The sequence below is a fragment of the Rhipicephalus sanguineus genome, unplaced genomic scaffold (genome assembly GCF_013339695.2).
Source record: "Rhipicephalus sanguineus isolate Rsan-2018 unplaced genomic scaffold, BIME_Rsan_1.4 Seq366, whole genome shotgun sequence".
NCBI lineage: Eukaryota > Metazoa > Arthropoda > Arachnida > Ixodida > Ixodidae > Rhipicephalus > Rhipicephalus sanguineus.
In genome coordinates, this window is record NW_023615109.1 from 32,621 (window position 1) to 47,506 (window position 14,886).

At 44.7% G+C, this 14,886-nt stretch overlaps 1 long non-coding RNA gene across 1 annotated transcript; it reads right to left on the reverse strand.

Annotated features, from left to right (window-relative positions):
- Nucleotides 1-54: 54 nt before the first annotated feature.
- Nucleotides 55-14,316, reverse strand: LOC119377141 (uncharacterized). Its single transcript, XR_005180757.2, has 3 exons — nucleotides 13,859-14,316; nucleotides 5,186-5,408; nucleotides 55-531 (listed from the first exon to the last, which is right to left on the reverse strand). It is a non-coding gene; the product is annotated as an uncharacterized LOC119377141 (long non-coding RNA).
- Nucleotides 14,317-14,886: the final 570 nt, after the last annotated feature.

Consider the following 14,886-nt stretch of genomic DNA (forward strand, 5'->3'; position numbering starts at 1 on the left):
GGCATTGCCAGACACAAGGCTACAAATTACAGTAAAAAAAGTCGCAAGGGGTCCTTTAACTTTTCGCATCCTTTTATGGTGTACACCGGTGCATTTCTCTTCCACACGCAGGGAGTGAGCATACATACTTTGGTCACTGAAGCATAAATCAAAGAAAAGTAATACATAATAGAAAGAGAAGAGAGCTGGACTGCTGGGAGAGAAGCATGAAGTCTACCTCCAAGCAACAACAAAGATTCATCTATGTGTGTATGGCAGCTCACATGAGATGACAAAAAGTACATGGTTTAAAAACTTTACCTTGAACTTTACGCCTAGTTTTTTTGGCGGAGCCAGTGTTGCAAGAGCTATGCTCATTAAGATGAGGAAGAGCAGCCTATGGCTAAGTGATGTCGAGCCACTTCTTGCGTCTTTTGAAATAGCTAAAAGCACCAGCAAAGCATACTTAAACGCAGCTCGACAGCCCCTACTTTCTCCTTGGGGTCTGGTCCCTCTCCACAGGGGTTATGACTGCACTTGCAGCACGGGAACCTGCACAAATAAAGGTTGTATTTTGCACACTATAGTACAGCTGAAAACCTTATTGCATTCATTCTCATAAATGTGAATCACAAAAACTGTTCACTAGTTTAAAGGGATACTAAAGAGAAACAATGAATCTGTTTAGATCGATAAATTGTGCTCAGAGAACTCTAATGTCGTTAATTTCGCCATCATAGGTTTATTAATAGAGGAGAAAACCAACTTCAAAGTTTCATTTTTAAATTTCATGCCAAAATCTCCCCACGTGACGTCACGGATTTCAAAGTGTATTTATCGTATTTTGGCGCCATTGACTCAACAAAATTAGCCCAAACTTGGTATGTTAAGTTTATGGCACCCTCAGAGGCACCCTACAAAAAGTGGCAAGATACATACACGATGGGTGGCCTCAGAAACTTTCAGACATCGACAACAATGTCAAGCCATTCTACCACATCAGAAGCGAACTGCACACAACAGAGGGCTTCGTTTGCTATGGCCAGCGGCTAGTCATACTAACAGCTTGTCAATCAACTGTACTTCAAACGTTGCACCAAGCACATCGCGGAATTACTGCTTGCAAGAACTCGGCAAACCAGAGTGTGTACTGGCCATCTCTAAGCAAGGAAATTGAATCCTTGGTAAACAGGTGCGAAATATGTCAGTCGCATCGGAATGCTAACCCGCGGCAGCCACTGTTGGACAGATCTCTGCCTGACCGCCCTTGGATGCAGCTTGGCATGGATTTTTTTCATCTTAAAGGCAAAACATACCTTTCTAATAGTTGACTACTTCTCCAAGTATATAGAGGTTTGGCAGATGACGAGTACCACAGCCTGTTCACTAATACAGGTACTCAAGGATACATTCGCCAGGTTCGGCATACCAAATGTTGTAATATCGGACCAAGGGCCACCGTTCGACAGCGCCGACCTCAGAAATTTCTTTTATGACTGGGACATCAAACATGTCCATTCATCTCCTTGAACATGATTAACTTAGCGCAACGACGACGAGGACACAAGAGAAGAGGAGACAAACCACAGCGCTGTGTCCTCGTCGTCGTTGCGCTAAGTTAATCATGTTCAAGTATTATCACCAACTGGCCCAGCTATCAGTTCTTCTACATTCATCTCCACTGCACCCCCGCAGTAATGGTCAAGCAGAAAGGACCATCCAAACAGTCAAATCAATGATGACAAAGGCATCAGAGGAAGGCAAAGACCTCGCAGTTGTGCTGCTTAACTATCGTTCAACTCCAACGATAGGAGGAAAATCCCCAGCTGAGCTGCTAATGGGCAGGAAGTTGCGCACATTCCTACCAACCTTTCCAAGCGTACTACAACCGAGCTTTCCAACTGCAACTCACCACACGCTTCTCCACGAAAGGCAAAAGCAGTAACACAAACACGGAGACTGCCACCTCAATCACCTCAATCAAAAATTGGAAAAAAGCCACCGTGGTGAATGTCGGTCCAGAACCTCGAAGATACGCCGTAAAGACACCGGAGGCATCCGCTTCAGAAATCGCATCCATCTGTGACCAAGAAACACACAGCAGACTGTGCAGAGGCTTCGCCAGAGGACTGCGACATAGCTGAGCCAAGCCTACCAGTGGCAACACAGCAAGTTGAGGAACGGCCTTGCCCACCTCCAACTACCTGCTCCGGAAGAAGGATCAAGCCTCCTGCACGCTATCCCAGCTTAAGAAGCGACTTCACTTAAAACTGAAAAGCTGGTTACAAAAAAAAGTCAAGTCACCAGGAGGAAAGTTGAGAGAAAGTAGACCAGGTGAGGAAATGAAATGAATGGTAGGAGATGAACAGTGATGAAGGCAGGTTAAACACAGGACGGGAGCCATAACAGGAGCACGGCATGTGCCCTTGGAGTTGGCCTGATGAACGTTTACCTATACATAGCAGCTGCCACAGTCAATATTAGACACCATATGCGAAGAAGTTGAAGCATTTTCCGAGAAAGAAAAAAATTCCAGGAATCTGAAGGGCTGTGAAAATGTGCTTTTCAATTTCAACTGTTTTCAAGGGCTTCAAGCACCTGTATACACCCTGATCTAACCACAAGCAGGTTTCAGCCATTGCCATATGATATTGTTAGAGGACTACATAAATATATTTGTACAATCTAGATAATGGTGTTCCTGGAATCTGCAAAGATACATAAAGTGGTAAAGTTTATTGGTGCTGTTACTCTCACTGAATGTCAATAAAGAGAGAGCTAGGGCACTGTGCAAGCCAGAGTTCAACCAGAGGCCCACACAGAATAAAGAATTTTCACTCCCCCCACCTTGCACTTGGGTGGGCCTTTATTACGACTGTGAGAGGCATGTCAAGATATGTCCATAGAAGAAGAAATGCATTATCAGTTATTGTTTATGTATGACATTGTGCATTTTAGTGCATCAACATTGTACCAAATAACTCATAAAAACAGTGCAAAAACAATGAACGAGCAGAAAGAGACAACTCGTTTGTCCCAAGTACCCGCGCACGTATGGAGAATGAATCGTGTGCCATTTGGAGCCGCATCAAGCCCGTTTCTTCTTAGTGCCACTCTTCATCATCACTTTGAGAATACCACGGGAGAACACGAAGAGATGACCAGCGGTTTAAAACACCAGTTTTATGTTGACGACATTGTGGCCGAAGCAGACACAGTGGAAGCAGCTTTGCTGGTCTGCAATAATGCACCTAATGTTATCAATGAAGCAGAAATGCATCTGCGTAAATGGACGACAAATTCCACAAGTCTTCAACATCTCAGTGAAGAAAGAGAAGGCATTAATAAAGATATTCGTTTAACAGTTCCTAAGAACAAGAAATTACTGGGAGTTCTTTAGTGCCCTGAAGATGACGTGTAAAGGCTTGACACCTCCAATATTATGCAGCTCGTAGCATCCATGAAGACAACGAAGAAGAATGTTTTAAAGGCAGAAGTTGAGATGTACGAACCATATGGCTTTCTGTCTCCATTCACAGAGCTTCAAAGGAACTAAAAAGTACGTGTGAGTCAGTCCGAGATGAACGCATACTTCAGTACTTCAGGCAGAATGGAATTAAATGGAAGTTTATAGCGGATTGCGCCCCATGGTGGGGCAGTTTCTGGGAATGGCTGATACGTACAGTAAAGACAGTACTACAACAGGCCTGGAAGACAGCCTTGCTGAACTATGTTGAATTAGAGACCGTGTTGACAGAAGTTTAATCAATAGTACACTCTTGTCTGTTGACAGTAATACCAAGTCAGCTGGAGGAGCCACGGCTTACACCGGCTCATTGTCTGATTGGTCGAAGGTCAGTCTCCATTCCTGACGACGAGATCACGGAGACGAAGCCTAGTTTGACCAAAGATGAACTACAAAGACGTTGGAGGCAAAGAAAAGCATGCCTTGATGCCTTCTGGAAGAGATGGCACAAGGAATATATTTTACAGTTACAGTCAGCTCACCACATCAATGGCACTGCTTGTAGTAAAAGTAGGAGACGTCGTACTTATCATGAACGAGAAATCTCCAAGGCTCTTATAGGTACTGGCCGTGATCGAAGAGACATTTATGGGTCGTGACGATCATATTTGTCTGTGTCTCCCGAGAAACTCAGACGGAAGGAAAGCACGAAAAGCTGTGCAACACCAAAGGGGCTATGCCTCTGGCTATGCCAGTGGTACAAATGAACACTTTCTAGACCAATTATACCTGTCTGCTTTGGTTCACTTTTTCCTTATTTTTTTTTTTTTTTACTGAAGGCACAATTAGCGGAGGGCTTTTCCAAGTGCCAGAGAGTTGAACATTTTTACAAAGACCTTAACGGGAAGGCTGGACAAGCATTCAAAGCAGCTTCCAAACACTGCCATCGCATTGCGACTGCAATGATCTCTCAATCATGAAGTATTGGACAGAAGAGGAAATTCCTACATTTCCGCAATGATTCACTCACCCTATATCATTCCAACTGACTTTTATGAAATGGAAAATTAAAGGCAATCATCAGTACCATACAGTGACTCATAACAGTTTATTTGATCCCAGGGTCACTGACCCATGGAACAGGATTCAACGTGCCTGTCTGAACACTGCTAATGCACTGCAGCTGCAGCATGACAGCACATAGCTGCAATGGTCCCTCAATGACGAAGTATTGGACAGAAAAGAAAGTTCCTGCATGTTTACAATGATTCGCTCACCCTACAATATTTCAGGTAACTTTCCTGATTGCCAAGAAATGGCTCGTGACATTTAAATTCATCACACGCCCATGGGACAACTTAAAAATAGTTCTGTGACTAAAGGCAGACACATATAAGTAATGTGTAGCTTCCTAAGGAAATGAAATACAGTTAAAACTCGATCTAACAAAACAATTTTATGAAGTTCCTGATCTCACAAAGTATTTTGTGATTTTCCAGCAAATACCCATAGGGCTGAAATTAATGAATTAGCTCGGCCACAAAACTCGATTTAACAAAGTTTTCTTGGAAATAACTGCGTAAAAAGTGGTGATTTCCATTTAATTTTGCAGAGATGGGTTTTTCTTCGAGCATGCACTCTAACGCTTTAGCCCTATAGCATTAGTTTGATGAGGCTGGACGCTCCACAGTGCCCTTGCATGGAGCACTGGACTCAGCAGTCAGTAGCATTCTTACGTACCGGATGGTGCTAGAGGCGGCGGTGGCTGGTTTTGTTGCAATAATAGCTTCCTTGCAACTTTCTGACTTGGCCTGCTCACACAATCACTTCGTTCGTTCTCCATGTATATGTTCGCCCATCATTGCTTCATGTAATGGTCTTTCTGGCTTGCATCACCTGGACATAGGCGACAAGGGAGCCTCATGTCAGAGCCACCCTCAGGCCGGCCTCACGGACTTTTCACCTGCGCAGCAATTAGATTAATCGCGAGAGCAATGGCCTGGTAGCTTTTGGTTGTTGTTATATGTTACAATTTTAGATTTCAAAGAGCCAAAAAATCCCCTTCTCGATTTTACGAACTTCCTGATTTAATGAAATAATTCAAGTGTCCGCACCACTTCATTAGATCGAGTTTTAACTCAATACCGTAAAATCCGGAGCAAGCACCACTCCCACGGTGAAAGATAATCGGACAAGATTTGGAGGGGGGGCCTTTGCTCGGTCACGGATCAAAATTCAATATGGAGGTGGAAGAGCCACATGTGCTTCCAATGAAATGCGTTTTTGAATAGGCATGCATTTGCTGTCATTATTAGCCCTTGTCAAGCGAATAAAAACACGGAATGGAGCAGTGTAAAGGGCAGGAGGCAGGGGGGGAACACTTGCTCGGTCCCATTTGTAGATATTTCAAATATCCAGAAAAAAGGAGGGGGCGCTTGCTCGGGATTTTACGGTACGTAGGCAGAAGAAATTTTTCAACATCAAGTGTGGATGGTGAAGGTACAACTTAATTACATTCTCAGTAGACCTTGGTTGTGCATTGAGCCAAGTGTCGATAACACCATGTGTAGGCTAGTACCTTCGGGCTATTATGAAAGGATAGTGCATTATGGACAGTACTGCTACTGCACCAGAGTGGCGGCTGCACCCTTGCATGTTGCTGTAATCCTATATCCGGGGGACACAGAAAGCATGTTTGCCATGTTATTGTAGCATACAGCAGACAGAAGAGCAGTCTAGCCTACGACACGTTCATTCAATAAGCAAGTTTGACTGGTGTGAGTGACAAGCAATGTTACACAAGGGTCTTCCAGGAAGCGTAAGGCTGCTAGACTGTGCACCCATTGGCCTTTTGCAAAGTTGGTTGCTTGAGCTAACCTCATTCTTGCTGTTCATGCCCTAAATAAAGATGCATATATCCTGCTGTGTATATAGTCATACCTTTTTCATTTATATTTGGTTTTTATTGCAACTACTTCAAAAGTATCACTCTCACAATCCTTATAAGCATTACATGGCGCATAATCTTACGTAAGGGCAGCTAAGCAGGCATATGAGATACGCTGTACAAAAAAAGAGTGAACGCTTCTCGTCTTTCATTTTATATTTTCCGTCAGTACGCTTACAATTCAGCTTAGAATTCGTAGAAGGCTTTTTACAAACCAACACCAAATGCGAGCGCGCTAAACACGTTGAAGTGCTGTCTGGTGAACTGTGGCACTTGTATCAAACTAGCGAACGAAGAGCGCCTGCTTCCTCTTGCAAGCAGCTGCAATCCCTTGGAAACATGGAGCGTGATGACACTTCATAATGCAAGAAAATTCGACATTCAAACCTGAACACTTGCGAAACTGCCACAAAGTGAGAGCCATGTGTTCTTTCACATGGCAATCAGGCTTCTTTTATGTACGAAGAAACTGTTCTAATAATAGTGTCAGTTATCAATTACGCAAAGCCGAACATTGGACGAGTTCCCAATGGACCACACTTATCCATTGGATGTCCGATTTAGAGCCGAACGTCCACGTCCGGGAAATAACATCCGTCGTACAAACGGAGGACGTACATTTTCGGATGTAAAGAAACGTCCGCACTCTAAAATACGATGGAAGTCCAGTGGATGTTTGATTGCGGATTTACCAGCAGCGAGCGTCCCGCGGATGTCCTCCCACGGACATTAATTGGTTTACGCTTTATCACGATGATTTCAGTAATATGTAAAACATCAGCAAAAGTCGTTTGATTTTTACATTGAAAGTGACTGCCACTGTAAGTCATACTGCAAAACCACCTCCTGGCGTAGTGCTCAAGAAAAGATTAAATCTTCTAACCACCTATTTTTAATTGTTTTTCGAAAACCGGAACAAAACGGCCAAAGAAAACCTCTACTCGCTGAACCGGTGTTTTGGTCAGTCTTGTCGCCGTACCAGAGTGGCCGTACGTTATTGTGGCGTTTCGGTTTCGCGTTGCCCGTTCACCTCCAATCGTCATGGCCATCAACAGTGAGGACCAACGGTACAATCGTCGAATCGACAGAACAACGTTGCAGCTGGGCTTTTTCGCGCGCCTTTCGAGACGCTACAAGTGTCGCACCACATCAACTGTGCGCATTGGGAACACGGTGAGCGAACTTTTATTCTGTGCATGTGGTTAGAGGGCCATTTTTTGCGCGGGGAGTGCTGACGCCGTTAACAATACTGCGGTTAGGCCTACCGTGACAACTCGCGTACTGCAAGTCAAACTTTTGTTCTGGCTTCCTACGCACGTCGCGACCACCTGACGGGGGTGCTTGCGAGAAGACAAGCAAGGAGACTAAGAAATTGATTGAAGTTTTTGCGAATTGTTGTAAACACAACTGTCTTTGTTCCGAGGATTCCTTGTTAAACGTACCGAAGCATCATGGTCAAGCGGTCAGGACAGCTCAGAAAGCTTAAATCTCATACGTGAGCTCTGAATAAGAGGACTGCCGCGAATACCTAGCACCTGTAGACACCGATGACGGAGTACAATGTACAGATGTCGCTTGAGATCTGCTCACGTTTGTGCGTACAGTAGTGACAGTGGTGAAGAGCGCGAAAGCGAACTCCCATAGTAAGTGCAAACACATGCAGTCGCCGAGGTGTTCCTTCCATAGACATGGGTATAGTGTACTAGGAAATTGTTCTAGTACACTATAGACATGGGTGTCACTTCCACGCAACAGCATTGTCATAAACCAGTAGAACAAAGGTAGGCGTATAGACGTCAGACTCTGCCCAGGCGGCGCTGCGAAAAACACTGCCACCAGCGCCCTCATCGTAGCCCTGGCACTAACTGGGTAGTGCAAAGAGAGCCGCCCGCAAGCGAATGTGCATAGGCCGCAATATAACCCTCCTCTTTCGTTGGTGTCGAGGCGCGGTTTCCTGAAAATCAAGGGCCTGGAAAGCTTCTTCCGCCAATCCACGCTTCAGAAACAAAGGAAGCTGATCAAAGCGAACTGCGAGTACAATGCAAAATAAGTTTTACTTAGTCCCGCGCGCTGCAACTCGCAAGTACAAGCGAGCATCACACGACACCGAGTTCGAGGCAAGCCCTCCGACATGCATTCTCTAGAGCCTAAATGCGTTAAAATCGGGTATATATACGTATGCCACAGCGATAAAGTACCTACATACACGATCAATTTACTTGCATCTTACGATCAGTGGTACAAAACTCGGTTCATCAGGGGCGAATATTGGCTCCGGCGATTTTCGCCTTTTCAGTTGCATTCTCCCTTAATTCATCTCTCGCTTCCTGTGCATTGGAGTGTTTTATTACGCATCCTCAAATGGTCTCTTGATGGTCGTCTTCCGTTTGTATGTACTGCAAATGGGGATACGTGCGTGCCCACTTTCGCGGGGTACAACCAAAGGAAAACAAACCTGAAGGGGGTCACGACCAACATTCTGCGATTTACTTGTATGACGCACGTGGTGTCAGCTAGTTAGAACCACAACTCTGAGCCTTCAAAACGTACATACGTCCGCGATGCTGTGTTGTGACGACCAACTCGTCGCGGTGTGCGTATCACGCGTCTCCAGTCTGCGCCTCTAGCTGCTCACTTCGTGTTACACGACAAGCACCGCGGTGAGAGCCTCTGCTGAGCTTCATAGTCAAGGTTACCACGGTTTTGCATCAGGGCTACGCAAAACAGCAGAGCCACACATTCATGCCACCGGCTGTGGAGAACGCGGGTACTTCGCTTACCCAACACGCTCGCAACGGCCCGTATCCAGCGCTCTCGCCTTTCTTCTTCGTACGACAACTATGGAAATCGGTAAAACTGAACGTTGTTATTCGGTCTTTTACGTCCGTGGCAATTCACAACGCAACAGTGCGTCTTTTGCGGAGTTTCTTCGTAGCGTGCGGAGGGCTCTCGTCTGCTGCTGTTTTCGCCGTCGTTCAGGCGAGTGATCCAGCAAGCACTTCACGACGGCTCGGTGGCGCGTCCGACTAGCGGAGAGCAATTCACAGCGCTCGTTCTGAGTGCTAAATGCGCAAACACACGCGATATTAAGCTCAATCGTTGTTTCGCACTCGCTAGTTGCACCTGGTCCCATAGCAAACTGTGCGAGAGAGTCGGTCTATGCACTACTCAATACTTCTCCGACAGGTGGCGCCACACAGCTTGGAAACTCCAGAGTCTGACGTCTATAAAATGAGTAAGGAAGAATAGGCATACCAGTGTGGTGCATTAACAAGGTAGTAACAAGGCACAGATAACGAACAATAGGATAAGTAGAGGCAAAGAGCGCTGATTTGCTGGTGCCTATCCCGACCTTTTAATGTCTATGCGCTGTTAATACCTTCGTAATGGATCCTTACCAACTCGCCCAACCTTCATGCGTGGATCCGATTTTACTGCACAAGTGTGCAGTAAAATTAGCTGTCTAGATTTAACTTCGACTATTAAAATTAGCTGTCTAGATCACGACTTGTCCCTTGAGGTGGTCATTCAAATAGGCTATATTGTGCGATGTCTTGATGATTATCCACAAAGTAAGCTTGCACTGTTTTGTTTTCCCGTACCTCACACGTTTATAATCACTGTGCACCTTTATGTTTCTGCAGAACAAGTGGAGGCTATTGTCATTACCATTGGGTTCAAATGATTGGAGCCATGATCAAGGGACTGTAGGTGCATCTGAGAAAAGTTCCTGCTTGGTTGTGTATGCCTGTGCGACTGAACCTTGTGCAACTTTGGGAATCTTCTGTGGACTGTGCAACAACAAGGCATGTTCTGTAGACTGAAGGCAGCTACCCCATGGTATTTTTTTTTAATTTTTGGAGATATTTTCACATTCCTATTGATAGCTTGCATGTGGTTTCATGGATTCAGGTTCTTAACATGCTGTATTCCAACACGATCACTTTGATGACATCTAGGTAGCATAATTAGGTCACGGTTAACCGGCTTCGATGTGATCACAATGCCGCTGGATTGTTCTGGGCTCTGTGCATGCATAAGAAAGAACCTGATGCGGTGTACTCATAACATTAACGTGACATGGCAATTACGGTGAGGTCACTGCAAGCCATGCATTGCTTCTTTTTATTGTGCCTCTGTACAAAATATGTGCGAGGAAACCACGAAATTAAATACGAGATATTTTTTGCCTAAATTTCTGTTTGTCCTATATGTGTATCTATTTGTTGACCCCCTGTTAGCATTGAAGATGCCAGTGCATGGTTCATACACAGTGTAGAGTGCAAGCAGTTTTTTTAACTTTCATTTGTCATCTGCATTGTATCACGTAGCACTATCTTGACGTCACTGCAAAGCCGCACTTTTGTGAGACCAGTATTCAGCCCTCTTGTAAAATAACCTGCAAGAGCCTGTTAATATACATAATTTTACGTCACGAAGGATTCCGTTATCTTCTACATAATATACGTTGCTGTTATTGCATAGCCATACTTTTGTGAGACCACAGTGTTATGCGTATAATTTAGTGTGAGATACCTTCACCACGTCTTTTTGTGTTTTTTTTTGTGTTTGTGTTTTAGTCACATATACCGGGTGTGCCAGCTATCTTTAGCCAAGGGTTAAAAAATACAATATTAAAGGCAGGTGAGTGAAATCAATTGCAAATTGCTGATAGCCACCTTGCGAACCAGACAATTTTCTGTTATGTAATTGATTAATTTATTAATTAGGATTATTTAATTAAGTTTCTAATATTGGCTTTAGGCAAGAAATGCGACTTGCAAAGTTCGAGAGTGTCTTCAGAAACCCCCATTGCATTATTTGCGATAGAGAAAGTCTCACATATACAATTTTTTCCAAGCTGCAAAAAGAACCACGTAATGCTGCTCTCAGCTGTGGCTTAACCACATGGTTCTTTTTGCAGCTTGGAAAAAATTGTATATGTGAGACTTTCTCTATCGCAAATAATGCAATGGGGGTTTCTGAAGACACTCTCGAACTTTTCAAGTCGCATTTCTTGCCTAGTCAATATTTAGCAATTTAATTCATTAATCCTAATTAACAAATTAATCAATTATGGAAGAGAAAATTGTCTGTGGTGCGCAAGGCGGCTGTCGGCAATTCGCAACTGATTTCACTCGCCTGCCTCTAATATTGTATTTTTCAACCCTTGGCTAAAGATAGCGGGGACACCCGGTATATTTGCTGCACCAAGAACATTTTCCTGCTACAGGAAAGGTGTGCCTTAGCGAAGTATCCTAATCAGTTTTCTACATAGTGTATACATTGCTGTATGTTGGATGCTGTTGTTCTACTTTATATAGATTAACTTTTCTGTGCAGTCCTTGCTCTGGATATGCCTACAGATAATGTGTCATTGCTATCAGTCTATATTCATGACATCCAACGAAAGAGCCCATCTGTTTTTTGCATCATGTGGAATACTGTTTATTGTTGGAAACATGCCATTTCATGTCTGTACAAAATGCGTGTGTATTCCTTGTGCCCGATATTTGTTCACTTCTATTCTGTTCCTTTAGGTTGCAGTATTGTAGTTCAGGTGTAAGCATAGTCAATTTATTCTAGTAATTTCATTTTCTTTCAGAAAAACATGTTAACATCACTGCTTTAGGTGGACAAGTAAAACAAGTTAAGGGCAGATTGCTTAGTAAAGGAACAGTAGACTTTATCTTGTGTTAAGTGACTTCAAGGTGCATTTATTATTTCTCTTCTGTGCTACTTTACTGATGGTGAAATTAACGTGTACACTTTATCTTGTTATTTTCAATTCTTGTGGGTCCTTATCGGCTTTTAGTTAATGTGTTCATATGCTAGGGTCTGCTGTGCCAGGTGTTTTTATGCATACAAGTGATGTGTTTGCAGCATGCTTTTTAATAAAAATTCTGTTGATCTGCTTTATGTGCAAGTCTATGCCTCAGTCAGATCGTCACGAAAAGCTGCACAAGTCTTATTAAAAGGCTTATATGCATTATTTCTGATGACTGTGTGCCAATGCAGTCAACATTAAAGATGTTGAACTTGCTGGGGATGCTATGAGTGTTGTTGAATGGGCTGCTGCTGTGGATCTTGTGCCCTGTGCTAATATGTTGTCACTCATCCAGCTGTTACCAGTGAGACTGTCCTATATTTGCCTTGGGGTACTTATTAGTGAACGCAACAGCACAGTAAAGCAAGTGAAGAATGGTGCATATAATTGGTGCTCTGATTCTTGAATAGAGCACAACCTCTAAAGCATGGAAAAAGTTGGAAGTATGACAAGCGATACACCAACAAAAACCAACTTATACTTCTCCATTTTTAATGCTTCAGAAGCTGTACTCCTAACAACCTATGCACCATGCTTTACTTTCTTTACTGTGCTATTGCGTTCGCAAATATGTGCCCTCAAAGCAACTAAAAGACCTTCTTACTGGTAAAGTTTCCATGGGTGACAACATATTACCTCAAGAAACAACATCCTCAGCAAGAGCCCGTTCAACATATTTAATGTAAGTTACATTGGTGTGCAGTCATCATAAATGTATGAGAACTGCTTCCATGTGCACCAAATTAGCCAAAATATGCATGATAAAGGCACTGTATATTAACTTGAATAGTCATAACTGTTAATTTAGGTATTAGGCTTGTTAATGTGGAACTGAATGATGCATGTAGGTCTTTTATTAACCCGTATGTGCCCAGTGTCCTACATATAGGACGCTTCTTTGATGCACTCCCCAGTACATCGCTATTTCTTTAGCTGATGAGTAGCGCCACCTACAGCACATCAAGGAGGCCTCAATGAGGCCTGCTTGATGTGCGGTAGGCGGCGCTAGTGATCAGCTAAAGAAATGGCGATGTTAGAGTGCATCAAAGAAGCGTCCTATATGTAGGACACTGGGCATATATGGGTTAATTAAGGCTTAAAAAATTCCGGATTTATCACGGATGTCCGCATTTAAAATCCGACAGGTGTCCCGTGGACGTTCATGTCCAAATTATTGAGTCCGGCGGACGTCTGAATATCCGTGAAAGACGTGTCCAGGACGTCCAGTTTAACGCCTTTTTGTTTGCGCGGGACGGTCCGTCAGATATCCGCCGTACGTCATTGGGATGTGTACGGATGTCCACTGGACTCGCGAACATCCGGCACTGAACATCCATCGGATGTACTGGGGATTGTTTGTGGTCCATTGGGTTGGTGCAAGTTAATCATGTCGAACTGTAGCGGCTGTAGTGCATGAAAACACACGATCGGTTCTTTCGCAGAAAACTTTTTTCTGCTCGCGCAGCGATCGTGGATGAACCTCTTGTGCCGCAGTTCGAAATGTTTATCACGCTCCGTATCCACAACGTAAGAACGGCAGCATAGCTATATGATCACGCTCTCTGATACGTAAATGTAACAGGTACGCCGACATTTCAGACTAGCGGAGAAACTCGAAATAACAGAGATCGCTACTTACTTGTGGCAAGGCAGCGCATTGCAGCACCTTCGCTCTGTTTCGCCCTCGACGTCCGTCAATCAAGCAAAGGCAGTACTAGACGTTCTCTGAGGCAGTCACGACCACGACGAAGTCGCTACGGGACACCGGTTCACGGACTACGTTGTCAAATGGTTGTCAAGACGAAAGCTGCATGTGCTGCATGACTCGCGGCGGCGTTCCAGAAAGCTCCGCCAAGATGTGACGGCGCCACCATCGAAAATCCCTAGAGATTCTCTCCCTAGGTACCTAGCCGTCGAACACAAAAGGATTTTGTACGTTTTCTAGACGCTCGCGCAGTCGAGCCCGGCCGTGGCATAGCCTGCGGCTTTCCAAAAAGCTCCGCTAAGAAGTGACGGCGCCACCATCGAAAATCCCTGAGATTCTCTCCCTAGGTACCTAGCTGACAAACACAAAAGGATTCTGTACGCTTTTTAGACGCTCGCGGTAGCCACCATAACGCAGGCACGCACGCAGCGCACCCGGCGCACCATGCGGCGCACCGTGCAATCAGCTTCGGCGGCACTCATGTTGAAACGTGTCCTTCGCGATCGTGCTGTGCACCGGCGACTGCGGAGACGCCGTTGGCGTCGTCGCGTCGTTTTGCGTTGGCAGCAGCTCGGCTGTCATCATGGAGGAAGGAATACTAAGGAGAGGCCCTGACGTCACATTCGTGAAGCCCCCACATCGCAAACACCCGCATCGCCTCCTAGCGAAGGCGCAGCGAAACATTTCGCGATTTCCGTTGCGACGTTTGCAAGAGCATGCGCGCATTGCGAAACTTTGCAGCCTTTTTTGTTTGTTTTTCGCCGTGCAAGCGGTGTAGTCGATTCACGCATGCTGCTCTTTCTGTGTGTTCTTTAGGAAAGCTACGCAATGCCCAGCTGTTGCGTATACCCGGTGCCATGGAGGAAGGAATACTAAGGAGAGGCCCTATCGTATTCCAATGCATTGCGAAAAGTGTGGCGGAAGTGACGTCAGATTTATGGGGCAAACAAACCGGTAAACCG